This window comes from Lissotriton helveticus, chromosome 1_1 (assembly GCF_964261635.1).
Source record: "Lissotriton helveticus chromosome 1_1, aLisHel1.1, whole genome shotgun sequence".
NCBI classification, from domain to species: Eukaryota; Metazoa; Chordata; class Amphibia; order Caudata; family Salamandridae; genus Lissotriton; species Lissotriton helveticus.
In genome coordinates this window covers 216,611,273-216,637,627 of record NC_136057.1, presented here as the reverse complement: position 1 = coordinate 216,637,627, position 26,355 = coordinate 216,611,273, and the positions used below count along the sequence as shown (strand labels likewise).

The 26,355-nt window shown below is 37.1% G+C and overlaps 21 non-coding genes across 21 annotated transcripts; all 21 read right to left on the bottom strand.

The window, feature by feature from the left end:
• Positions 1-1,788: 1,788 nt before the first annotated feature.
• Positions 1,789-1,879, bottom strand: TRNAR-UCU (transfer RNA arginine (anticodon UCU)). The gene is given in 2 exon segments: positions 1,789-1,824; positions 1,843-1,879. It is a non-coding gene; the product is annotated as a tRNA-Arg (tRNA).
• A 327-nt stretch (positions 1,880-2,206) lies between these two features.
• Positions 2,207-2,279, bottom strand: TRNAK-UUU (transfer RNA lysine (anticodon UUU)). Its single transcript has one exon. It is a non-coding gene; the product is annotated as a tRNA-Lys (tRNA).
• Positions 2,280-3,793: 1,514 nt separating this feature from the next.
• Positions 3,794-3,884, bottom strand: TRNAR-UCU (transfer RNA arginine (anticodon UCU)). The gene is given in 2 exon segments: positions 3,794-3,829; positions 3,848-3,884. It is a non-coding gene; the product is annotated as a tRNA-Arg (tRNA).
• Positions 3,885-4,211: 327 nt separating this feature from the next.
• On the bottom strand, positions 4,212-4,284 carry TRNAK-UUU (transfer RNA lysine (anticodon UUU)). The gene has a single exon. It is a non-coding gene; the product is annotated as a tRNA-Lys (tRNA).
• Positions 4,285-5,803: 1,519 nt separating this feature from the next.
• On the bottom strand, positions 5,804-5,894 carry TRNAR-UCU (transfer RNA arginine (anticodon UCU)). The gene is given in 2 exon segments: positions 5,804-5,839; positions 5,858-5,894. It is a non-coding gene; the product is annotated as a tRNA-Arg (tRNA).
• A 327-nt stretch (positions 5,895-6,221) lies between these two features.
• Positions 6,222-6,294, bottom strand: TRNAK-UUU (transfer RNA lysine (anticodon UUU)). Its single transcript has one exon. It is a non-coding gene; the product is annotated as a tRNA-Lys (tRNA).
• Positions 6,295-7,813: 1,519 nt separating this feature from the next.
• Positions 7,814-7,904, bottom strand: TRNAR-UCU (transfer RNA arginine (anticodon UCU)). Its single transcript is given in 2 exon segments — positions 7,814-7,849; positions 7,868-7,904. It is a non-coding gene; the product is annotated as a tRNA-Arg (tRNA).
• Positions 7,905-8,231: 327 nt separating this feature from the next.
• TRNAK-UUU (transfer RNA lysine (anticodon UUU)) lies at positions 8,232-8,304 on the bottom strand. The gene has a single exon. It is a non-coding gene; the product is annotated as a tRNA-Lys (tRNA).
• Positions 8,305-11,824: 3,520 nt separating this feature from the next.
• TRNAR-UCU (transfer RNA arginine (anticodon UCU)) lies at positions 11,825-11,916 on the bottom strand. Its single transcript is given in 2 exon segments — positions 11,825-11,860; positions 11,880-11,916. It is a non-coding gene; the product is annotated as a tRNA-Arg (tRNA).
• A 327-nt stretch (positions 11,917-12,243) lies between these two features.
• Positions 12,244-12,316, bottom strand: TRNAK-UUU (transfer RNA lysine (anticodon UUU)). Its single transcript has one exon. It is a non-coding gene; the product is annotated as a tRNA-Lys (tRNA).
• A 1,514-nt stretch (positions 12,317-13,830) lies between these two features.
• TRNAR-UCU (transfer RNA arginine (anticodon UCU)) lies at positions 13,831-13,921 on the bottom strand. The gene is given in 2 exon segments: positions 13,831-13,866; positions 13,885-13,921. It is a non-coding gene; the product is annotated as a tRNA-Arg (tRNA).
• Positions 13,922-14,249: 328 nt separating this feature from the next.
• Positions 14,250-14,322, bottom strand: TRNAK-UUU (transfer RNA lysine (anticodon UUU)). The gene has a single exon. It is a non-coding gene; the product is annotated as a tRNA-Lys (tRNA).
• Positions 14,323-15,836: 1,514 nt separating this feature from the next.
• Positions 15,837-15,927, bottom strand: TRNAR-UCU (transfer RNA arginine (anticodon UCU)). The gene is given in 2 exon segments: positions 15,837-15,872; positions 15,891-15,927. It is a non-coding gene; the product is annotated as a tRNA-Arg (tRNA).
• A 327-nt stretch (positions 15,928-16,254) lies between these two features.
• On the bottom strand, positions 16,255-16,327 carry TRNAK-UUU (transfer RNA lysine (anticodon UUU)). Its single transcript has one exon. It is a non-coding gene; the product is annotated as a tRNA-Lys (tRNA).
• Positions 16,328-19,851: 3,524 nt separating this feature from the next.
• TRNAR-UCU (transfer RNA arginine (anticodon UCU)) lies at positions 19,852-19,942 on the bottom strand. Its single transcript is given in 2 exon segments — positions 19,852-19,887; positions 19,906-19,942. It is a non-coding gene; the product is annotated as a tRNA-Arg (tRNA).
• A 327-nt stretch (positions 19,943-20,269) lies between these two features.
• Positions 20,270-20,342, bottom strand: TRNAK-UUU (transfer RNA lysine (anticodon UUU)). The gene has a single exon. It is a non-coding gene; the product is annotated as a tRNA-Lys (tRNA).
• Positions 20,343-21,856: 1,514 nt separating this feature from the next.
• Positions 21,857-21,947, bottom strand: TRNAR-UCU (transfer RNA arginine (anticodon UCU)). Its single transcript is given in 2 exon segments — positions 21,857-21,892; positions 21,911-21,947. It is a non-coding gene; the product is annotated as a tRNA-Arg (tRNA).
• Positions 21,948-22,274: 327 nt separating this feature from the next.
• On the bottom strand, positions 22,275-22,347 carry TRNAK-UUU (transfer RNA lysine (anticodon UUU)). Its single transcript has one exon. It is a non-coding gene; the product is annotated as a tRNA-Lys (tRNA).
• Positions 22,348-23,866: 1,519 nt separating this feature from the next.
• Positions 23,867-23,957, bottom strand: TRNAR-UCU (transfer RNA arginine (anticodon UCU)). The gene is given in 2 exon segments: positions 23,867-23,902; positions 23,921-23,957. It is a non-coding gene; the product is annotated as a tRNA-Arg (tRNA).
• Positions 23,958-24,284: 327 nt separating this feature from the next.
• Positions 24,285-24,357, bottom strand: TRNAK-UUU (transfer RNA lysine (anticodon UUU)). Its single transcript has one exon. It is a non-coding gene; the product is annotated as a tRNA-Lys (tRNA).
• A 1,514-nt stretch (positions 24,358-25,871) lies between these two features.
• Positions 25,872-25,962, bottom strand: TRNAR-UCU (transfer RNA arginine (anticodon UCU)). The gene is given in 2 exon segments: positions 25,872-25,907; positions 25,926-25,962. It is a non-coding gene; the product is annotated as a tRNA-Arg (tRNA).
• Positions 25,963-26,355: the final 393 nt, after the last annotated feature.

Genomic DNA, 26,355 nt, shown 5'->3' with positions numbered 1-26,355 from the left:
TCTCAAGTTACATGATACCTTAGGTAAGTCTACGTACGACTTAAGTTTAGTCAAATGGCACATGATATATGAGGCAGATGTGCATTTCACAACTCCATGAAAGACGTTTTTGCAATTTTAGTAATGGAATATCTTATTCGTCATGCAGGGGAACACAAAAAGAGCATCCAATTAGAGTAATTTTTCTTTAAAGGAAGCAACCGCCTGAACAGGGACTTAAACCCTGGACCCTCAGATTAAAAGTCTGATGCTCTACCGACTGAGCTATCCAGGCTCTGCTATACTCTGTCTTAAAATCAGCTAAAGAAATGTGGACGTACACTGACTTACACTCTATGTATTAATATGGTTACATATATTAGCAATCAAATTTGTAGAGTTTAATAACAAATTGATGTTTTAACCCCTTCCATGCTCATGACGAGCTCAGCTCGTCGTGCAGTACACTTGTCGTGTGCTTATGACGAGCTGAGCTCGTCATGAACAATGGATTTACAGATCATTCAGCACAGGAGGAAAATCTCCTGTAGCATTGAAGGTGTTAAGCATTTGAAATTTCAGCAGCACACGTAATCCATTTTAAATCCTGAAATTTGGACTATCTCATTTTCGGCTGACTTAGAAATCATGTGTCTAAAATGACATTGTGAAATCAATAAAGTGCCAAATACTATTACTACCTACTAAATTACATTTTCAGCAGTATCTTTGGGAATTTCCTCTTGGGCATAGATTATGCAATGTTTTCAAAGCAAACAGTCTCTGTTTAAGTAGACTTTCTTTCACTGCCATTTTGGTAAATGTTTCTGGTGATGCAGACGCAGGCATTGCTTGTTACTGTTTCAATTAGTTATAAAATAAGAGGAGGGATAAAATTGACCCAGCTGGTGTTTGAACACAAAGCCTTTGAATGCTTTTGCTACATTCGTCTAGGACTCCAAGCCGCTATCCATTGCACTAGAGATCCGACCTGATTCAACACGGTGATCAGAGATTCACAAATAAAAAGATGACCTATCAGCTGTTGACCAACTTTATCAAGTTAATCGGACACTACCTTACATTTTGAACATTGAATTGGGTAAAAGATAATCAACAAACTACATGATACAGTTTGGGTAAGTCTTCTTAACCCTTGTCAAAGAATGTAGAAGACAGATGGGTATGTAATGACTTGATTAAGACTTTTTTGAAACATCTCTAATAGGACTCCCCATTCATTGGATCCTGAAAAGAGTATGCAATTGATATACCTTTTCTTTAACCAAGCCGCCTGAACAGGGACTTGAACCCTGGGCCCTCAGATTAAAAGTCTGATGCTCTCCCGACTGTGCTATCCAGGCTCGGAGAGGTGGCTCCACAAAATGACCTTATCAACATTTGGAAGTGTCCCAACTATCACTACGTTTCTTAAGATGGTTGCCGGTATTAAGTACTGAATACGCGGAATATAATAATGAATTGGTACTTCAAGCATTTGAAATCTCTTCAGTAAATTTAACCTTATTGTAAGTCCTGAAATTGCTACTATCTCATTTTTTTTGCTGACTTAGAATTCATATGTTTTTATTGACATTGTAAAATTAAGGAAGGGCCCAAAATCTTACTTCTGAGTAAATTACATTTTCATAAGTACAGCTGCCAATTTCCTCTTCTGCAAAGATTGCGTAACTTGAATAGTATCTATTTAAAATAGACTTCCTTTCACTGCCCTTTTTGGTGAAGCAGAAGCATGCATGCACTGTTTATTACTCTTTTAAACAGTTATGAAATAAATAGGGATAAAACTGACTCTGGTGGGATTCGAACCCACAACCTTTGAATATCTTTTTTACATTCACCTAGAAGTCCAATGCGCTATCCATTGCGCCACAGAGCCAATACGCTCTGATGAGGTGCAGAGATATTCTGAAATGAAATAATGTTGATCAGCTTTATAAAGTTCATTTGATACTATAACCATGGATTTATTTTGAATATTGAATTGGGGAAATTATATTCACCGTCTCAAGTTACATGATACCTTAGGTAAATCTACGTACGACTTAAGTTTAGTCAAATGGCACATGATATATGAGGCAGATGTGCATTTCACAACTCCATGAAAGACGTTTTTGCAATTTTAGTAATGGAATATCTTATTCGTCATGCAGGGGAACACAAAAAGAGCATCCAATTAGAGTAATTTTTCTTTAAAGGAAGCACCCGCCTGAACAGGGACTTGAACCCTGGACCCTCAGATTAAAAGTCTGATGCTCTACCGACTGAGCTATCCAGGCTCTGCTATACTCTGTCTTAAAATCAGCTAAACAAATGTGGACGTACACTGACCTACACTCTGTGTATTAATATGGTAACATATATTAGCAATCAAATTTGTAGAGTTTAATAACAAATTGATGTTTTAACCCCTTCCATGCTCATGACGAGCTCATCTCGTCATGCAGTACACTTGTCGTGTGCTTATGACGAGCTGAGCTCGTCATGAACAATGGATTTACAGATCATTCAGCACAGGAGGAAAATCTCCTGTAGCATTGAAGGTGTTAAGCATTTGAAATTTCAGCAGCACACGTAATCCATTTTAAATCCTGAAATTTGGACTATCTCATTTTCGGCTGACTTAGAAATCATGTGTCTAAAATGACATTGTGAAATCAATAAAGTGCCAAATACTATTACTACCTACTAAATTACATTTTCAGCAGTATCTTTGGGAATTTCCTCTTGGGCATAGATTATGCAATGTTTTCAAAGCAAACAGTCTCTGTTTAAGTAGACTTTCTTTCACTGCCATTTTGGTAAATGTTTCTGGTGATGCAGACGCAGGCATTGCTTGTTACTGTTTCAATTAGTTATAAAATAAGAGGAGGGATAAAATTGACCCAGCTGGTGTTTGAACACAAAGCCTTTGAATGCTTTTGCTACATTCGTCTAGGACTCCAAGCCGCTATCCATTGCACTAGAGATCCGACCTGATTCAACACGGTGATCAGAGATTCACAAATAAAAAGATGACCTATCAGCTGTTGACCAACTTTATCAAGTTAATCGGACACTACCTTACATTTTGAACATTGAATTGGGTAAAAGATAATCAACAAACTACATGATACAGTTTGGGTAAGTCTTCTTAACCCTTGTCAAAGAATGTAGAAGACAGATGGGTATGTAATGACTTGATTAAGACTTTTTTGAAACATCTCTAATAGGACTCCCCATTCATTGGATCCTGAAAAGAGTATGCAATTGATATACCTTTTCTTTAACCAAGCCGCCTGAACAGGGACTTGAACCCTGGGCCCTCAGATTAAAAGTCTGATGCTCTCCCGACTGTGCTATCCAGGCTCGGAGAGGTGGCTCCACAAAATGACCTTATCAACATTTGGAAGTGTCCCAACTATCACTACGTTTCTTAAGATGGTTGCCGGTATTAAGTACTGAATACGCGGAATATAATAATGAATTGGTACTTCAAGCATTTGAAATCTCTTCAGTAAATTTAACCTTATTGTAAGTCCTGAAATTGCTACTATCTCATTTTTTTTGCTGACTTAGAATTCATATGTTTTTATTGACATTGTAAAATTAAGGAAGGGCCCAAAATCTTACTTCTGAGTAAATTACATTTTCATAAGTACAGCTGCCAATTTCCTCTTCTGCAAAGATTGCGTAACTTGAATAGTATCTATTTAAAATAGACTTCCTTTCACTGCCCTTTTTGGTGAAGCAGAAGCATGCATGCACTGTTTATTACTCTTTTAAACAGTTATGAAATAAATAGGGATAAAACTGACTCTGGTGGGATTCGAACCCACAACCTTTGAATATCTTTTTTACATTCACCTAGAAGTCCAATGCGCTATCCATTGCGCCACAGAGCCAATACGCTCTGATGAGGTGCAGAGATATTCTGAAATGAAATAATGTTGATCAGCTTTATAAAGTTCATTTGATACTATAACCATGGATTTATTTTGAATATTGAATTGGGGAAATTATATTCACCGTCTCAAGTTACATGATACCTTAGGTAAATCTACGTACGACTTAAGTTTAGTCAAATGGCACATGATATATGAGGCAGATGTGCATTTCACAACTCCATGAAAGACGTTTTTGCAATTTTAGTAATGGAATATCTTATTCGTCATGCAGGGGAACACAAAAAGAGCATCCAATTAGAGTAATTTTTCTTTAAAGGAAGCACCCGCCTGAACAGGGACTTGAACCCTGGACCCTCAGATTAAAAGTCTGATGCTCTACCGACTGAGCTATCCAGGCTCTGCTATACTCTGTCTTAAAATCAGCTAAACAAATGTGGACGTACACTGACCTACACTCTGTGTATTAATATGGTAACATATATTAGCAATCAAATTTGTAGAGTTTAATAACAAATTGATGTTTTAACCCCTTCCATGCTCATGACGAGCTCAGCTCGTCATGCAGTACACTTGTCGTGTGCTTATGACGAGCTGAGCTCGTCATGAACAATGGATTTACAGATCATTCAGCACAGGAGGAAAATCTCCTGTAGCATTGAAGGTGTTAAGCATTTGAAATTTCAGCAGCACACGTAATCCATTTTAAATCCTGAAATTTGGACTATCTCATTTTCGGCTGACTTAGAAATCATGTGTCTAAAATGACATTGTGAAATCAATAAAGTGCCAAATACTATTACTACCTACTAAATTACATTTTCAGCAGTATCTTTGGGAATTTCCTCTTGGGCATAGATTATGCAATGTTTTCAAAGCAAACAGTCTCTGTTTAAGTAGACTTTCTTTCACTGCCATGTTGGTAAATGTTTCTGGTGATGCAGACGCAGGCATTGCTTGTTACTGTTTCAATTAGTTATAAAATAAGAGGAGGGATAAAATTGACCCAGCTGGTGTTTGAACACAAAGCCTTTGAATACTTTTGCTACATTCGTCTAGGACTCCAAGCCGCTATCCATTTCACTAGAGATCCGACCTGATTCAACACGCTGATCAGAGATTCACAAATAAAAAGATGACCTATCAGCTGTTGACCAACTTTATCAAGTTAATCGGACACTACCTTACATTTTGAACATTGAATTGGGTAAAAGATAATCAACATGTCAAACTACATGATACAGTTTGGGTAAGTCTTCTTAACCCTTGTCAAAGAATGTAGAAGACAGATGGGTATGTAATGACTTGATTAAGACGTTTTTGAAACATCTCTAATAGGACTCCCCATTCATTGGATCCTGAAAAGAGTATACAATTGATATACCTTTTCTTTAACCAAGCCGCCTGAACAGGGACTTGAACCCTGGGCCCTCAGATTAAAAGTCTGATGCTCTCCCGACTGAGCTATCCAGGCGCGGAGAGGTCGCTCCACAAAATGACCTTATCAACATTTGGAAGTGTCCCAACTATCACTACGTTTCTTAAGATGGTTGCCGGTATTAAGTACTGAATACGCGGAATATAATAATGAATTGGTACTTCAAGCATTTGAAATCTCTTCAGTAAATTTAACCTTATTGTAAGTCCTGAAATTGCTACTATCTCATTTTTTTTGCTCACTTAGAAGTCATATGTTTTTATTGACATTGTAAAATTAAGGAAGGGCCCAAAATCTTACTTCTGAGTAAATTACATTTTCATAAGTACAGCTGCCAATTTCCTCTTCTGCAAAGATTGCGTAATTTGAATAGTATCTATTTAAAATAGACTTCCTTTCACTGCCCTTTTTGGTGAAGCAGAAGCATGCATGCACTGTTTATTACTCTTTTAAACAGTTATGAAATAAATAGGGATAAAACTGACTCTGGTGGGATTCGAACCCACAACCTTTGAATATCTTTTTTACATTCACCTAGAAGTCCAATGCGCTATCCATTGCGCCACAGAGCCAATACGCTCTGATGAGGTGCAGAGATATTCTGAAATGAAATAATGTTGATCAGCTTTATAAAGTTCATTTGATACTATAACCATGGATTTATTTTGAATATTGAATTGGGGAAATTATATTCACCGTCTCAAGTTACATGATACCTTAGGTAAATCTACGTACGACTTAAGTTTAGTCAAATGGCACATGATATATGAGGCAGATGTGCATTTCACAACTCCATGAAAGACGTTTTTGCAATTTTAGTAATGGAATATCTTATTCGTCATGCAGGGGAACACAAAAAGAGCATCCAATTAGAGTAATTTTTCTTTAAAGGAAGCACCCGCCTGAACAGGGACTTGAACCCTGGACCCTCAGATTAAAAGTCTGATGCTCTACCGACTGAGCTATCCAGGCTCTGCTATACTCTGTCTTAAAATCAGCTAAACAAATGTGGACGTACACTGACCTACACTCTGTGTATTAATATGGTAACATATATTAGCAATCAAATTTGTAGAGTTTAATAACAAATTGATGTTTTAACCCCTTCCATGCTCATGACGAGCTCAGCTCGTCATGCAGTACACTTGTCGTGTGCTTATGACGAGCTGAGCTCGTCATGAACAATGGATTTACAGATCATTCAGCACAGGAGGAAAATCTCCTGTAGCATTGAAGGTGTTAAGCATTTGAAATTTCAGCAGCACACGTAATCCATTTTAAATCCTGAAATTTGGACTATCTCATTTTCGGCTGACTTAGAAATCATGTGTCTAAAATGACATTGTGAAATCAATAAAGTGCCAAATACTATTACTACCTACTAAATTACATTTTCAGCAGTATCTTTGGGAATTTCCTCTTGGGCATAGATTATGCAATGTTTTCAAAGCAAACAGTCTCTGTTTAAGTAGACTTTCTTTCACTGCCATGTTGGTAAATGTTTCTGGTGATGCAGACGCAGGCATTGCTTGTTACTGTTTCAATTAGTTATAAAATAAGAGGAGGGATAAAATTGACCCAGCTGGTGTTTGAACACAAAGCCTTTGAATACTTTTGCTACATTCGTCTAGGACTCCAAGCCGCTATCCATTTCACTAGAGATCCGACCTGATTCAACACGCTGATCAGAGATTCACAAATAAAAAGATGACCTATCAGCTGTTGACCAACTTTATCAAGTTAATCGGACACTACCTTACATTTTGAACATTGAATTGGGTAAAAGATAATCAACATGTCAAACTACATGATACAGTTTGGGTAAGTCTTCTTAACCCTTGTCAAAGAATGTAGAAGACAGATGGGTATGTAATGACTTGATTAAGACTTTTTTGAAACATCTCTAATAGGACTCCCCATTCATTGGATCCTGAAAAGAGTATGCAATTGATATACCTTTTCTTTAACCAAGCCGCCTGAACAGGGACTTGAACCCTGGGCCCTCAGATTAAAAGTCTGATGCTCTCCCGACTGTGCTATCCAGGCTCGGAGAGGTGGCTCCACAAAATGACCTTATCAACATTTGGAAGTGTCCCAACTATCACTACGTTTCTTAAGATGGTTGCCGGTATTAAGTACTGAATACGCGGAATATAATAATGAATTGGTACTTCAAGCATTTGAAATCTCTTCAGTAAATTTAACCTTATTGTAAGTCCTGAAATTGCTACTATCTCATTTTTTTTGCTGACTTAGAATTCATATGTTTTTATTGACATTGTAAAATTAAGGAAGGGCCCAAAATCTTACTTCTGAGTAAATTACATTTTCATAAGTACAGCTGCCAATTTCCTCTTCTGCAAAGATTGCGTAACTTGAATAGTATCTATTTAAAATAGACTTCCTTTCACTGCCCTTTTTGGTGAAGCAGAAGCATGCATGCACTGTTTATTACTCTTTTAAACAGTTATGAAATAAATAGGGATAAAACTGACTCTGGTGGGATTCGAACCCACAACCTTTGAATATCTTTTTTACATTCACCTAGAAGTCCAATGCGCTATCCATTGCGCCACAGAGCCAATACGCTCTGATGAGGTGCAGAGATATTCTGAAATGAAATAATGTTGATCAGCTTTATAAAGTTCATTTGATACTATAACCATGGATTTATTTTGAATATTGAATTGGGGAAATTATATTCACCGTCTCAAGTTACATGATACCTTAGGTAAATCTACGTACGACTTAAGTTTAGTCAAATGGCACATGATATATGAGGCAGATGTGCATTTCACAACTCCATGAAAGACGTTTTTGCAATTTTAGTAATGGAATATCTTATTCGTCATGCAGGGGAACACAAAAAGAGCATCCAATTAGAGTAATTTTTCTTTAAAGGAAGCACCCGCCTGAACAGGGACTTGAACCCTGGACCCTCAGATTAAAAGTCTGATGCTCTACCGACTGAGCTATCCAGGCTCTGCTATACTCTGTCTTAAAATCAGCTAAACAAATGTGGACGTACACTGACCTACACTCTGTGTATTAATATGGTAACATATATTAGCAATCAAATTTGTAGAGTTTAATAACAAATTGATGTTTTAACCCCTTCCATGCTCATGACGAGCTCAGCTCGTCATGCAGTACACTTGTCGTGTGCTTATGACGAGCTGAGCTCGTCATGAACAATGGATTTACAGATCATTCAGCACAGGAGGAAAATCTCCTGTAGCATTGAAGGTGTTAAGCATTTGAAATTTCAGCAGCACACGTAATCCATTTTAAATCCTGAAATTTGGACTATCTCATTTTCGGCTGACTTAGAAATCATGTGTCTAAAATGACATTGTGAAATCAATAAAGTGCCAAATACTATTACTACCTACTAAATTACATTTTCAGCAGTATCTTTGGGAATTTCCTCTTGGGCATAGATTATGCAATGTTTTCAAAGCAAACAGTCTCTGTTTAAGTAGACTTTCTTTCACTGCCATGTTGGTAAATGTTTCTGGTGATGCAGACGCAGGCATTGCTTGTTACTGTTTCAATTAGTTATAAAATAAGAGGAGGGATAAAATTGACCCAGCTGGTGTTTGAACACAAAGCCTTTGAATGCTTTTGCTACATTCGTCTAGGACTCCAAGCCGCTATCCATTGCACTAGAGATCCGACCTGATTCAACACGGTGATCAGAGATTCACAAATAAAAAGATGACCTATCAGCTGTTGACCAACTTTATCAAGTTAATCGGACACTACCTTACATTTTGAACATTGAATTGGGTAAAAGATAATCAACAAACTACATGAAACAGTTTGGGTAAGTCTTCTTAACCCTTGTCAAAGAATGTAGAAGACAGATGGGTATGTAATGACTTGATTAAGACTTTTTTGAAACATCTCTAATAGGACTCCCCATTCATTGGATCCTGAAAAGAGTATGCAATTGATATACCTTTTCTTTAACCAAGCCGCCTGAACAGGGACTTGAACCCTGGGCCCTCAGATTAAAAGTCTGATGCTCTCCCGACTGAGCTATCCAGGCTCGGAGAGGTCGCTCCACAAAATGACCTTATCAACATTTGGAAGTGTCCCAACTATCACTACGTTTCTTAAGATGGTTGCCGGTATTAAGTACTGAATACGCGGAATATAATAATGAATTGGTACTTCAAGCATTTGAAATCTCTTTAGTAAATTTAACCTTATTGTAAGTCCTGAAATTGCTACTATCTCATTTTTTTTGCTGACTTAGAATTCATATGTTTTTATTGACATCGTAAAATTAAGGAAGGGCCCAAAATCTTACTTCTGAGTAAATTACATTTTCATAAGTACAGCTGCCAATTTCCTCTTCTGCAAAGATTGCGTAACTTGAATAGTATCTATTTAAAATAGACTTCCTTACACTGCCCTTTTTGGTGAAGCAGAAGCATGCATGCACTGTTTATTACTCTTTTAAACAGTTATGAAATAAATAGGGATAAAACTGACTCTGGTGGGATTCGAACCCACAACCTTTGAATATCTTTTTTACATTCACCTAGAAGTCCAATGTGCTATCCATTACGCCACAGAGCCAATACGCTCTGATGAGGTGCAGAGATATTCTGAAATGAAATAATGTTGATCAGCTTTATAAAGTTCATTTGATACTATAACCATGGATTTATTTTGAATATTGAATTGGGGAAATTATATTCACCGTCTCAAAGTTACATGATACCTTAGGTAAATCTACGTACGACTTAAGTTTAGTCAAATGGCACATGATATATGAGGCAGATGTGCATTTCACAACTCCATGAAAGACGTTTTTGCAATTTTAGTAATGGAATATCTTATTCGTCATGCAGGGGAACACAAAAAGAGCATCCAATGAGAGTAATTTTTCTTGAAAGGAAGCAACTGCCTGAACAGGGACTTGAACCCTGGACCCTCAGATTAAAAGTCTGATGCTCTATCGACTGAGCTATCCAGGCTCTGCTATACTCTGTCTTAAAATCAGCTAAACAAATGTGGACGTACACTGACCTACACTCTGTGTATTAATATGGTTACATATATTAGCAATCAAATTTGTAGAGTTTAATAACAAATTGATGTTTTAACCCCTTCCATGCTCATGACGAGCTCAGCTCGTCGTGCAGTACACTTGTCGTGTGCTTATGACGAGCTGAGCTCGTCATGAACAATGGATTTACAGATCATTCAGCACAGGAGGAAAATCTCCTGTAGCATTGAAGGTGTTAAGCATTTGAAATTTCAGCAGCACAAGTAATCCATTTTAAATCCTGAAATTTGGACTATCTCATTTTCGGCTGACTTAGAAATCATGTGTCTAAAATGACATTGTGAAATCAATAAAGTGCCAAATACTATTACTACCTACTAAATTACATTTTCAGCAGTATCTTTGGGAATTTCCTCTTGGGCATAGATTATGCAATGTTTTCAAAGCAAACAGTCTCTGTTTAAGTAGACTTTCTTTCACTGCCATTTTGGTAAATGTTTCTGGTGATGCAGACGCAGGCATTGCTTGTTACTGTTTCAATTAGTTATAAAATAAGAGGAGGGATAAAATTGACCCAGCTGGTGTTTGAACACAAAGCCTTTGAATGCTTTTGCTACATTCGTCTAGGACTCCAAGCCGCTATCCATTGCACTAGAGATCCGACCTGATTCAACACGGTGATCAGAGATTCACAAATAAAAAGATGACCTATCAGCTGTTGACCAACTTTATCAAGTTAATCGGACACTACCTTACATTTTGAACATTAAATTGGGTAAAAGATAATCAACAAACTACATGATACAGTTTGGGTAAGTCTTCTTAACCCTTGTCAAAGAATGTAGAAGACAGATGGGTATGTAATGTCTTAATTAAGACTTTTTTGAAACATCTCTAATAGGACTCCCCATTCATTGGATCCTGAAAAGAGTATGCAATTGATATAACTTTTCTTTAACCAAGCCGCCTGAACAGGGTCTTGAACCCTGGGCCCTCAGATTAAAAGTCTGATGCTCTCCCGACTGAGCTATCCAGGCTCGGAGAGGGCGCTCCACAAAATGACCTTATCAACATTTGGAAGTGTCCCAACTATCACTACGTTTCTTAAGATGGTTGCCGGTATTAAGTACTGAATACGCGGAATATAATAATGAATTGGTACTTCAAGCATTTGAAATCTCTTCAGTAAATTTAACCTTATTGTAAGTCCTGAAATTCCTACTATCTCATTTTTTTTGCTGACTTAGAATTCATATGTTTTTATTGATATTGTAAAATTAAGGAAGGGCCCAAAATCTTACTTCTGAGTAAATTACATTTTCATAAGTACAGCTGCCAATTTCCTCTTCTGCAAAGATTGCGTAACTTGAATAGTATCTATTTAAAATAGACTTCCTTTCACTGCCCTTTTTGGTGAAGCAGAAGCATGCATGCACTGTTTATTACTCTTTTAAACAGTTATGAAATAAATAGGGATAAAAGTGACTCTGGTGGGATTCGAACCCACAACCTTTAAATATTATTTTTTACATTCACCTAGAAGTCCAATGCGCTATCCATTGCGCCACAGAGCCAATACACTCTGAAGAGGTGCAGAGATATTCTGAAATGAAATAATGTTGATCAGCTTTATAAAGTTAATTTGATACTATAACCATGGATTTATTTTGAATATTGAATTGGGGAAATTATATTCACCGTCTCAAGTTACATGATACCTTAGGTAAATCTACGTACGACTTAAGTTTAGTCAAATGGCACATGATATATGAGGCAGATGTGCATTTCACAACTCCATGAAAGACGTTTTTGCAATTTTAGTAATGGAATATCTTATTCGTCATGCAGGGGAACACAAAAAGAGCATCCAATTAGAGTAATTTCTCTTTAAAGGAAGCAACCGCCTGAACAGGGACTTGAACCCTGGACCCTCAGATTAAAAGTCTGATGCTCTACCGACTGAGCTATCCAGGCTCTGCTATACTCTGTCTTAAAATCAGCTAAACAAATGTGGACGTACACTGACCTACACTCTGTGTATTAATATGGTTACATATATTAGCAATCAAATTTGTAGAGTTTAATAACAAATTGATGTTTTAACCCCTTCCATGCTCATGACAAGCTCAGCTCGTCGTGCAGTACACTTGTCGTGTGCTTATGACGAGCTGAGCTTGTCATGAACAATGGATTTACAGATCATTCAGCACAGGAGGAAAATCTCCTGTAGCATTGAAGGTGTTAAGCATTTGAAATTTCAGCAGCACACGTAATCCATTTTAAATCCTGAAATTTGTACTATCTCATTTTCGGCTGACTTAGAAATCATGTGTCTAAAATGACATTGTGAAATCAATAAAGTGCCAAATACTATTACTACCTACTAAATTACATTTTCAGCAGTATCTTTGGGAATTTCCTCTTGGGCATAGATTATGCAATGTTTTCAAAGCAAACAGTCTCTGTTTAAGTAGACTTTCTTTCACTGCCATTTTGGTAAATGTTTCTGGTGATGCAGACGCAGGCATTGCTTGTTACTGTTTCAATTAGTTATAAAATAAGAGGAGGGATAAAATTGACCCAGCTGGTGTTTGAACACAAAGCCTTTGAATGCTTTTGCTACATTCGTCTAGGACTCCAAGCCGCTATCCATTGCACTAGAGATCCGACCTGATTCAACACGGTGATCAGAGATTCACAAATAAAAAGATGACCTATCAGCTGTTGACCAACTTTATCAAGTTAATTGGACACTACCTTACATTTTGAACATTAAATTGGGTAAAAGATAATCAACAAACTACATGATACAGTTTGGGTAAGTCTTCTTAACCCTTGTCAAAGAATGTAGAAGACAGATGGGTATGTAATGTCTTAATTAAGACTTTTTTGAAACATCTCTAATAGGACTCCCCATTCATTGGATCCTGAAAAGAGTATGCAATTGATATAACTTTTCTTTAACCAAGCCGCCTGAACAGGGTCTTGAACCCTGGGCCCTCAGATTAAAAGTCTGATGCTCTCCCGACTGAGCTATCCAGGCTCGGAGAGGGCGCTCCACAAAATGACCTTATCAACATTTGGAAGTGTCCCAACTATCACTACGTTTCTTAAGATGGTTGCCGGTATTAAGTACTGAATACGCGGAATATAATAATGAATTGGTACTTCAAGCATTTGAAATCTCTTCAGTAAATTTAACCTTATTGTAAGTCCTGAAATTCCTACTATCTCATTTTTTTTGCTGACTTAGAATTCATATGTTTTTATTGATATTGTAAAATTAAGTAAGGGCCCAAAATCTTACTTCTGAGTAAATTACATTTTCATAAGTACAGCTGCCAATTTCCTCTTCTGCAAAGATTGCGTAACTTGAATAGTATCTATTTAAAATAGACTTCCTTTCACTGCCCTTTTTGGTGAAGCAGAAGCATGCATGCACTGTTTATTACTCTTTTAAACAGTTATGAAATAAATAGGGATAAAACTGACTCTGGTGGGATTCGAACCCACAACCTTTGAATATCTTTTTTACATTCACCTAGAAGTCCAATGCGCTATCCATTACGCCACAGAGCCAATACGCTCTGATGAGGTGCAGAGATATTCTGAAATGAAATAATGTTGATCAGCTTTATAAAGTTCATTTGATACTATAACCATGGATTTATTTTGAATATTGAATTGGGGAAATTATATTCACCGTCTCAAAGTTACATGATACCTTAGGTAAATCTACATACGACTTAAGTTTAGTCAAATGGCACATGATATATGAGGCAGATGAGCATTTCACAACTCCATGAAAGACGTTTTTGCAATTTTAGTAATGGAATATCTTATTCGTCATGCAGGGGAACACAAAAAGAGCATCCAATTAGAGTAATTTTTCTTGAAAGGAAGCAACTGCCTGAACAGGGACTTGAACCCTGGACCCTCAGATTAAAAGTCTGATGCTCTACCGACTGAGCTATCCAGGCTCTGCTATACTCTGTCTTAAAATCAGCTAAACAAATGTGGACGTACACTGACCTACACTCTGTGTATTAATATGGTTACATATATTAGCAATCAAATTTGTAGAGTTTAATAACAAATTGATGTTTTAACCCCTTCCATGCTCATGACGAGCTCAGCTCGTCGTGCAGTACACTTGTCGTGTGCTTATGACGAGCTGAGCTCGTCATGAACAATGGATTTACAGATCATTCAGCACAGGAGGAAAATCTCCTGTAGCATTGAAGGTGTTAAGCATTTGAAATTTCAGCAGCACACGTAATCCATTTTAAATCCTGAAATTTGGACTATCTCATTTTCGGCTGACTTAGAAATCATGTGTCTAAAATGACATTGTGAAATCAATAAAGTGCCAAATACTATTACTACCTACTAAATTACATTTTCAGCAGTATCTTTGGGAATTTCCTCTTGGGCATAGATTATGCAATGTTTTCAAAGCAAACAGTCTCTGTTTAAGTTGACTTTCTTTCACTGCCATTTTGGTAAATGTTTCTGGTGATGCAGACGCAGGCATTGCTTGTTACTGTTTCAATTAGTTATAAAATAAGAGGAGGGATAAAATTGACCCAGCTGGTGTTTGAACACAAAGCCTTTGAATGCTTTTGCTACATTCGTCTAGGACTCCAAGCCGCTATCCATTGCACTAGAGATCCGACCTGATTCAACACGGTGATCAGAGATTCACAAATAAAAAGATGACCTATCAGCTGTTGACCAACTTTATCAAGTTAATCGGACACTACCTTACATTTTGAACATTGAATTGGGTAAAAGATAATCAACAAACTACATGATACAGTTTGGGTAAGTCTTCTTAACCCTTGTCAAAGAATGTAGAAGACAGATGGGTATGTAATGACTTGATTAAGACTTTTTTGAAACATCTCTAATAGGACTCCCCATTCATTGGATCCTGAAAAGAGTATGCAATTGATATACCTTTTCTTTAACCAAGCCGCCTGAACAGGGACTTGAACCCTGGGCCCTCAGATTAAAAGTCTGATGCTCTCCCGACTGTGCTATCCAGGCTCGGAGAGGACGCTCCACAAAATGACCTTATCAACATTTGGAAGTGTCCCAACTATCACTACGTTTCTTAAGATGGTTGCCGGTATTAAGTACTGAATACGCGGAATATAATAATGAATTGGTACTTCAAGCATTTGAAATCTCTTCAGTAAATTTAACCTTATTGTAAGTCCTGAAATTGCTACTATCTCATTTTTTTTGCTGACTTAGAATTCATATGTTTTTATTGACATTGTAAAATTAAGGAAGGGCCCAAAATCTTACTTCTGAGTAAATTACATTTTCATAAGTACAGCTGCCAATTTCCTCTTCTGCAAAGATTGCGTAACTTGAATAGTATCTATTTAAAATAGACTTCCTTTCACTGCCCTTTTTGGTGAAGCAGAAGCATGCATGCACTGTTTATTACTCTTTTAAACAGTTATGAAATAAATAGGGATAAAACTGACTCTGGTGGGATTCGAACCCACCCCCTTTGAATATCTTTTTTACATTCACCTAGAAGTCCAATGCGCTATCCATTGCGCCACAGAGCCAATACGCTCTGATGAGGTGCAGAGATATTCTGAAATGAAATAATGTTGATCAGCTTTATAAAGTTCATTTGATACTATAACCATGGATTTATTTTGAATATTGAATTGGGGAAATTATATTCACCGTCTCAAGTTACATGATACCTTAGGTAAATCTACGTACGACTTAAGTTTAGTCAAATGGCACATGATATATGAGGCAGATGTGCATTTCACAACTCCATGAAAGACGTTTTTGCAATTTTAGTAATGGAATATCTTATTCGTCATGCAGGGGAACACAAAAAGAGCATCCAATTAGAGTAATTTTTCTTTAAAGGAAGCACCCGCCTGAACAGGGACTTGAACCCTGGACCCTCAGATTAAAAGTCTGATGCTCTACCGACTGAGCTATCCAGGCTCTGCTATACTCTGTCTTAAAATCAGCTAAACAAATGTGGACGTACACTGACCTACACTCTGTGTATTAATATGGTAACATATATTAGCAATCAAATTTGTAGAGTTTAATAACAAATTGATGTTTTAACCCCTTCCATGCTCATGACGAGCTCAGCTCGTCATGCAGTACACTTGTCGTGTGCTTATGACGAGCTGAGCTCGTCATGAACAATGGATTTACAGATCATTCAGCACAGGAGGAAAATCTCCTGTAGCATTGAAGGTGTTAAGCATTTGAAATTTCAGCAGCACACGTAATCCATTTTAAATCCTGAAATTTGGACTATCTCATTTTCGGCTGACTTAGAAATCATGTGTCTAAAATGACATTGTGAAATCAATAAAGTGCCAAATACTATTACTACCTACTAAATTACATTTTCAGCAGTATCTTTGGGAATTTCCTCTTGGGCATAGATTATGCAATGTTTTCAAAGCAAACAGTCTCTGTTTAAGTAGACTTTCTTTCACTGCCATGTTGGTAAATGTTTCTGGTGATGCAGACGCAGGCATTGCTTGTTACTGTTTCAATTAGTTATAAAATAAGAGGAGGGATAAAATTGACCCAGCTGGTGTTTGAACACAAAGCCTTTGAATACTTTTGCTACATTCGTCTAGGACTCCAAGCCGCTATCCATTTCACTAGAGATCCGACCTGATTCAACACGCTGATCAGAGATTCACAAATAAAAAGATGACCTATCAGCTGTTGACCAACTTTATCAAGTTAATCGGACACTACCTTACATTTTGAACATTGAATTGGGTAAAAGATAATCAACATGTCAAACTACATGATACAGTTTGGGTAAGTCTTCTTAACCCTTGTCAAAGAATGTAGAAGACAGATGGGTATGTAATGACTTGATTAAGACGTTTTTGAAACATCTCTAATAGGACTCCCCATTCATTGGATCCTGAAAAGAGTATACAATTGATATACCTTTTCTTTAACCAAGCCGCCTGAACAGGGACTTGAACCCTGGGCCCTCAGATTAAAAGTCTGAAGCTCTCCCGACTGAGCTATCCAGGCTCGGAGAGGTCGCTCCACAAAATGACCTTATCAACATTTGGAAGTGTCCCAACTATCACTACGTTTCTTAAGATGGTTGCCGGTATTAAGTACTGAATACGCGGAATATAATAATGAATTGGTACTTCAAGCATTTGAAATCTCTTCAGTAAATTTAACCTTATTGTAAGTCCTGAAATTGCTACTATCTCATTTTTTTTGCTCACTTAGAAGTCATATGTTTTTATTGACATTGTAAAATTAAGGAAGGGCCCAAAATCTTACTTCTGAGTAAATTACATTTTCATAAGTACAGCTGCCAATTTCCTCTTCTGCAAAGATTGCGTAATTTGAATAGTATCTATTTAAAATAGACTTCCTTTCACTGCCCTTTTTGGTGAAGCAGAAGCATGCATGCACTGTTTATTACTCTTTTAAACAGTTATGAAATAAATAGGGATAAAACTGACTCTGGTGGGATTCCAACCCACAACCTTTGAATATCTTTTTTACATTCACCTAGAAGTCCAATGCGCTATCCATTGCACCACAGAGCCAATACGCTCTGATTAGGTGCAGAGATATTCTGAAATGAAATAATATTGATCAGCTTTATAAAGTTCATTTGATACTATAACCATGGATTTATTTTGAATATTGAATTGGGGAAATTATATTCACCGTCTCAAGTTACATGATACCTTAGGTAAGTCTACGTACGACTTAAGTTTAGTCAAATGGCACATGATATATGAGGCAGATGTGCATTTCACAACTCCATGAAAGACGTTTTTGCAATTTTAGTAATGGAATATCTTATTCGTCATGCAGGGGAACACAAAAAGAGCATCCAATTAGAGTAATTTTTCTTTAAAGGAAGCAACCGCCTGAACAGGGACTTAAACCCTGGACCCTCAGATTAAAAGTCTGATGCTCTACCGACTGAGCTATCCAGGCTCTGCTATACTCTGTCTTAAAATCAGCTAAAGAAATGTGGACGTACACTGACCTACACTCTATGTATTAATATGGTTACATATATTAGCAATCAAATTTGTAGAGTTTAATAACAAATTGATGTTTTAACCCCTTCAATGCTCATGACGAGCTCAGCTCGTCGTGCAGTACACTTGTCGTGTGCTTATGACGAGCTGAGCTCGTCATGAACAATGGATTTACAGATCATTCAGCACAGGAGGAAAATCTCCTGTAGCATTGAAGGTGTTAAGCATTTGAAATTTCAGCAGCACACGTAATCCATTTTAAATCCTGAAATTTGGACTATATCATTTCCGGCTGACTTAGAAATCATGTGTCTAAAATGACATTGTGAAATCAATAAAGTGCCAAATACTATTACTACCAACTAAATTACATTTTCAGCAGTATCTTTGGGAATTTCCTCTTGGGCATAGATTATGCAATGTTTTCAAAGCAAACAGTCTCTGTTTAAGTAGACTTTCTTTCACTGCCATTTTGGTAAATGTTTCTGGTGATGCAGACGCAGGCATTGCTTGTTACTGTTTCAATTAGTTATAAAATAAGAGGAGGGATAAAATTGACCCAGCTGGTGTTTGAACACAAAGCCTTTGAATGCTTTTGCTACATTCGTCTAGGACTCCAAGCCGCTATCCATTGCACTAGAGATCCGACCTGATTCAACACGGTGATCAGAGATTCACAAATAAAAAGATGACCTATCAGCTGTTGACCAACTTTATCAAGTTAATCGGACACTACCTTACATTTTGAACATTGAATTGGGTAAAAGATAATCAACAAACTACATGATACAGTTTGGGTAAGTCTTCTTAACCCTTGTCAAAGAATGTAGAAGACAGATGGGTATGTAATGACTTGATTAAGACTTTTTTGAAACATCTCTAATAGGACTCCCCATTCATTGGATCCTGAAAAGAGTATGCAATTGATATACCTTTTCTTTAACCAAGCCGCCTGAACAGGGACTTGAACCCTGGGCCCTCAGATTAAAAGTCTGATGCTCTCCCGACTGTGCTATCCAGGCTCGGAGAGGTGGCTCCACAAAATGACCTTATCAACATTTGGAAGTGTCCCAACTATCACTACGTTTCTTAAGATGGTTGCCGGTATTAAGTACTGAATACGCGGAATATAATAATGAATTGGTACTTCAAGCATTTGAAATCTCTTCAGTAAATTTAACCTTATTGTAAGTCCTGAAATTGCTACTATCTCATTTTTTTTGCTGACTTAGAATTCATATGTTTTTATTGACATTGTAAAATTAAGGAAGGGCCCAAAATCTTACTTCTGAGTAAATTACATTTTCATAAGTACAGCTGCCAATTTCCTCTTCTGCAAAGATTGCGTAACTTGAATAGTATCTATTTAAAATAGACTTCCTTTCACTGCCCTTTTTGGTGAAGCAGAAGCATGCATGCACTGTTTATTACTCTTTTAAACAGTTATGAAATAAATAGGGATAAAACTGACTCTGGTGGGATTCGAACCCACAACCTTTGAATATCTTTTTTACATTCACCTAGAAGTCCAATGCGCTATCCATTGCGCCACAGAGCCAATACGCTCTGATGAGGTGCAGAGATATTCTGAAATGAAATAATGTTGATCAGCTTTATAAAGTTCATTTGATACTATAACCATGGATTTATTTTGAATATTGAATTGGGGAAATTATATTCACCGTCTCAAGTTACATGATACCTTAGGTAAATCTACGTACGACTTAAGTTTAGTCAAATGGCACATGATATATGAGGCAGATGTGCATTTCACAACTCCATGAAAGACGTTTTTGCAATTTTAGTAATGGAATATCTTATTCGTCATGCAGGGGAACACAAAAAGAGCATCCAATTAGAGTAATTTTTCTTTAAAGGAAGCACCCGCCTGAACAGGGACTTGAACCCTGGACCCTCAGATTAAAAGTCTGATGCTCTACCGACTGAGCTATCCAGGCTCTGCTATACTCTGTCTTAAAATCAGCTAAACAAATGTGGACGTACACTGACCTACACTCTGTGTATTAATATGGTAACATATATTAGCAATCAAATTTGTAGAGTTTAATAACAAATTGATGTTTTAACCCCTTCCATGCTCATGACGAGCTCAGCTCGTCATGCAGTACACTTGTCGTGTGCTTATGACGAGCTGAGCTCGTCATGAACAATGGATTTACAGATCATTCAGCACAGGAGGAAAATCTCCTGTAGCATTGAAGGTGTTAAGCATTTGAAATTTCAGCAGCACACGTAATCCATTTTAAATCCTGAAATTTGGACTATCTCATTTTCGGCTGACTTAGAAATCATGTGTCTAAAATGACATTGTGAAATCAATAAAGTGCCAAATACTATTACTACCTACTAAATTACATTTTCAGCAGTATCTTTGGGAATTTCCTCTTGGGCATAGATTATGCAATGTTTTCAAAGCAAACAGTCTCTGTTTAAGTAGACTTTCTTTCACTGCCATGTTGGTAAATGTTTCTGGTGATGCAGACGCAGGCATTGCTTGTTACTGTTTCAATTAGTTATAAAATAAGAGGAGGGATAAAATTGACCCAGCTGGTGTTTGAACACAAAGCCTTTGAATACTTTTGCTACATTCGTCTAGGACTCCAAGCCGCTATCCATTTCACTAGAGATCCGACCTGATTCAACACGCTGATCAGAGATTCACAAATAAAAAGATGACCTATCAGCTGTTGACCAACTTTATCAAGTTAATCGGACACTACCTTACATTTTGAACATTGAATTGGGTAAAAGATAATCAACAAACTACATGATACAGTTTGGGTAAGTCTTCTTAACCCTTGTCAAAGAATGTAGAAGACAGATGGGTATGTAATGACTTGATTAAGACTTTTTTGAAACATCTCTAATAGGACTCCCCATTCATTGGATCCTGAAAAGAGTATGCAATTGATATACCTTTTCTTTAACCAAGCCGCCTGAACAGGGACTTGAACCCTGGGCCCTCAGATTAAAAGTCTGATGCTCTCCCGACTGTGCTATCCAGGCTCGGAGAGGTGGCTCCACAAAATGACCTTATCAACATTTGGAAGTGTCCCAACTATCACTACGTTTCTTAAGATGGTTGCCGGTATTAAGTACTGAATACGCGGAATATAATAATGAATTGGTACTTCAAGCATTTGAAATCTCTTCAGTAAATTTAACCTTATTGTAAGTCCTGAAATTGCTACTATCTCATTTTTTTTGCTGACTTAGAATTCATATGTTTTTATTGACATTGTAAAATTAAGGAAGGGCCCAAAATCTTACTTCTGAGTAAATTACATTTTCATAAGTACAGCTGCCAATTTCCTCTTCTGCAAAGATTGCGTAACTTGAATAGTATCTATTTAAAATAGACTTCCTTTCACTGCCCTTTTTGGTGAAGCAGAAGCATGCATGCACTGTTTATTACTCTTTTAAACAGTTATGAAATAAATAGGGATAAAACTGACTCTGGTGGGATTCGAACCCACAACCTTTGAATATCTTTTTTACATTCACCTAGAAGTCCAATGCGCTATCCATTGCGCCACAGAGCCAATACGCTCTGATGAGGTGCAGAGATATTCTGAAATGAAATAATGTTGATCAGCTTTATAAAGTTCATTTGATACTATAACCATGGATTTATTTTGAATATTGAATTGGGGAAATTATATTCACCGTCTCAAGTTACATGATACCTTAGGTAAATCTACGTACGACTTAAGTTTAGTCAAATGGCACATGATATATGAGGCAGATGTGCATTTCACAACTCCATGAAAGACGTTTTTGCAATTTTAGTAATGGAATATCTTATTCGTCATGCAGGGGAACACAAAAAGAGCATCCAATTAGAGTAATTTTTCTTTAAAGGAAGCACCCGCCTGAACAGGGACTTGAACCCTGGACCCTCAGATTAAAAGTCTGATGCTCTACCAACTGAGCTATCCAGGCTCTGCTATACTCTGTCTTAAAATCAGCTAAACAAATGTGGACGTACACTGACCTACACTCTGTGTATTAATATGGTAACATATATTAGCAATCAAATTTGTAGAGTTTAATAACAAATTGATGTTTTAACCCCTTCCATGCTCATGACGAGCTCAGCTCGTCATGCAGTACACTTGTCGTGTGCTTATGACGAGCTGAGCTCGTCATGAACAATGGATTTACAGATCATTCAGCACAGGAGGAAAATCTCCTGTAGCATTGAAGGTGTTAAGCATTTGAAATTTCAGCAGCACACGTAATCCATTTTAAATCCTGAAATTTGGACTATCTCATTTTCGGCTGACTTAGAAATCATGTGTCTAAAATGACATTGTGAAATCAATAAAGTGCCAAATACTATTACTACCTACTAAATTACATTTTCAGCAGTATCTTTGGGAATTTCCTCTTGGGCATAGATTATGCAATGTTTTCAAAGCAAACAGTCTCTGTTTAAGTAGACTTTCTTTCAATGCCATGTTGGTAAATGTTTCTGGTGATGCAGACGCAGGCATTGCTTGTTACTGTTTCAATTAGTTATAAAATAAGAGGAGGGATAAAATTGACCCAGCTGGTGTTTGAACACAAAGCCTTTGAATACTTTTGCTACATTCGTCTAGGACTCCAAGCCGCTATCCATTTCACTAGAGATCCGACCTGATTCAACACGCTGATCAGAGATTCACAAATAAAAAGATGACCTATCAGCTGTTGACCAACTTTATCAAGTTAATCGGACACTACCTTACATTTTGAACATTGAATTGGGTAAAAGATAATCAACATGTCAAACTACATGATACAGTTTGGGTAAGTCTTCTTAACCCTTGTCAAAGAATGTAGAAGACAGATGGGTATGTAATGACTTGATTAAGACGTTTTTGAAACATCTCTAATAGGACTCCCCATTCATTGGATCCTGAAAAGAGTATACAATTGATATACCTTTTCTTTAACCAAGCCGCCTGAACAGGGACTTGAACCCTGGGCCCTCAGATTAAAAGTCTGATGCTCTCCCGACTGAGCTATCCAGGCTCGGAGAGGTCGCTCCACAAAATGACCTTATCAACATTTGGAAGTGTCCCAACTATCACTACGTTTCTTAAGATGGTTGCCGGTATTAAGTACTGAATACGCGGAATATAATAATGAATTGGTACTTCAAGCATTTGAAATCTCTTCAGTAAATTTAACCTTATTGTAAGTCCTGAAATTGCTACTATCTCATTTTTTTTGCTCACTTAGAAGTCATATGTTTTTATTGACATTGTAAAATTAAGGAAGGGCCCAAAATCTTACTTCTGAGTAAATTACATTTTCATAAGTACAGCTGCCAATTTCCTCTTCTGCAAAGATTGCGTAATTTGAATAGTATCTATTTAAAATAGACTTCCTTTCACTGCCCTTTTTGGTGAAGCAGAAGCATGCATGCACTGTTTATTACTCTTTTAAACAGTTATGAAATAAATAGGGATAAAACTGACTCTGGTGGGATTCGAACCCACAACCTTTGAATATCTTTTTTACATTCACCTAGAAGTCCAATGCGCTATCCATTGCGCCACAGAGCCAATACGCTCTGATGAGGTGCAGAGATATTCTGAAATGAAATAATGTTGATCAGCTTTATAAAGTTCATTTGATACTATAACCATGGATTTATTTTGAATATTGAATTGGGGAAATTATATTCACCGTCTCAAGTTACATGATACCTTAGGTAAATCTACGTACGACTTAAGTTTAGTCAAATGGCACATGATATATGAGGCAGATGTGCATTTCACAACTCCATGAAAGACGTTTTTGCAATTTTAGTAATGGAATATCTTATTCGTCATGCAGGGGAACACAAAAAGAGCATCCAATTAGAGTAATTTTTCTTTAAAGGAAGCACCCGCCTGAACAGGGACTTGAACCCTGGACCCTCAGATTAAAAGTCTGATGCTCTACCAACTGAGCTATCCAGGCTCTGCTATACTCTGTCTTAAAATCAGCTAAACAAATGTGGACGTACACTGACCTACACTCTGTGTATTAATATGGTAACATATATTAGCAATCAAATTTGTAGAGTTTAATAACAAATTGATGTTTTAACCCCTTCTATGCTCATGACGAGCTCAGCTCGTCATGCAGTACACTTGTCGTGTGCTTATGACGAGCTGAGCTCGTCATGAACAATGGATTTACAGATCATTCAGCACAGGAGGAAAATCTCCTGTAGCATTGAAGGTGTTAAGCATTTGAAATTTCAGCAGCACACGTAATCCATTTTAAATCCTGAAATTTGGACTATCTCATTTTCGGCTGACTTAGAAATCATGTGTCTAAAATGACATTGTGAAATCAATAAAGTGCCAAATACTATTACTACCTACTAAATTACATTTTCAGCAGTATCTTTGGGAATTTCCTCTTGGGCATAGATTATGCAATGTTTTCAAAGCAAACAGTCTCTGTTTAAGTAGACTTTCTTTCACTGCCATGTTGGTAAATGTTTCTGGTGATGCAGACGCAGGCATTGCTTGTTACTGTTTCAATTAGTTATAAAATAAGAGGAGGGATAAAATTGACCCAGCTGGTGTTTGAACACAAAGCCTTTGAATGCTTTTGCTACATTCGTCTAGGACTCCAAGCCGCTATCCATTGCACTAGAGATCCGACCTGATTCAACACGGTGATCAGAGATTCACAAATAAAAAGATGACCTATCAGCTGTTGACCAACTTTATCAAGTTAATCGGACACTACCTTACATTTTGAACATTGAATTGGGTAAAAGATAATCAACAAACTACATGATACAGTTTGGGTAAGTCTTCTTAACCCTTGTCAAAGAATGTAGAAGACAGATGGGTATGTAATGACTTGATTAAGACTTTTTTGAAACATCTCTAATAGGACTCCCCATTCATTGGATCCTGAAAAGAGTATGCAATTGATATACCTTTTCTTTAACCAAGCCGCCTGAACAGGGACTTGAACCCTGGGCCCTCAGATTAAAAGTCTGATGCTCTCCCGACTGTGCTATCCAGGCTCGGAGAGGTGGCTCCACAAAATGACCTTATCAACATTTGGAAGTGTCCCAACTATCACTACGTTTCTTAAGATGGTTGCCGGTATTAAGTACTGAATACGCGGAATATAATAATGAATTGGTACTTCAAGCATTTGAAATCTCTTCAGTAAATTTAACCTTATTGTAAGTCCTGAAATTGCTACTATCTCATTTTTTTTGCTGACTTAGAATTCATATGTTTTTATTGACATTGTAAAATTAAGGAAGGGCCCAAAATCTTACTTCTGAGTAAATTACATTTTCATAAGTACAGCTGCCAATTTCCTCTTCTGCAAAGATTGCGTAACTTGAATAGTATCTATTTAAAATAGACTTCCTTTCACTGCCCTTTTTGGTGAAGCAGAAGCATGCATGCACTGTTTATTACTCTTTTAAACAGTTATGAAATAAATAGGGATAAAACTGACTCTGGTGGGATTCGAACCCACAACCTTTGAATATCTTTTTTACATTCACCTAGAAGTCCAATGCGCTATCCATTGCGCCACAGAGCCAATACGCTCTGATGAGGTGCAGAGATATTCTGAAATGAAATAATGTTGATCAGCTTTATAAAGTTCATTTGATACTATAACCATGGATTTATTTTGAATATTGAATTGGGGAAATTATATTCACCGTCTCAAGTTACATGATACCTTAGGTAAGTCTACGTACGACTTAAGTTTAGTCAAATGGCACATGATATATGAGGCAGATGTGCATTTCACAACTCCATGAAAGACGTTTTTGCAATTTTAGTAATGGAATATCTTATTCGTCATGCAGGGGAACACAAAAAGAGCATCCAATTAGAGTAATTTTTCTTTAAAGGAAGCAACCGCCTGAACAGGGACTTAAACCCTGGACCCTCAGATTAAAAGTCTGATGCTCTACCGACTGAGCTA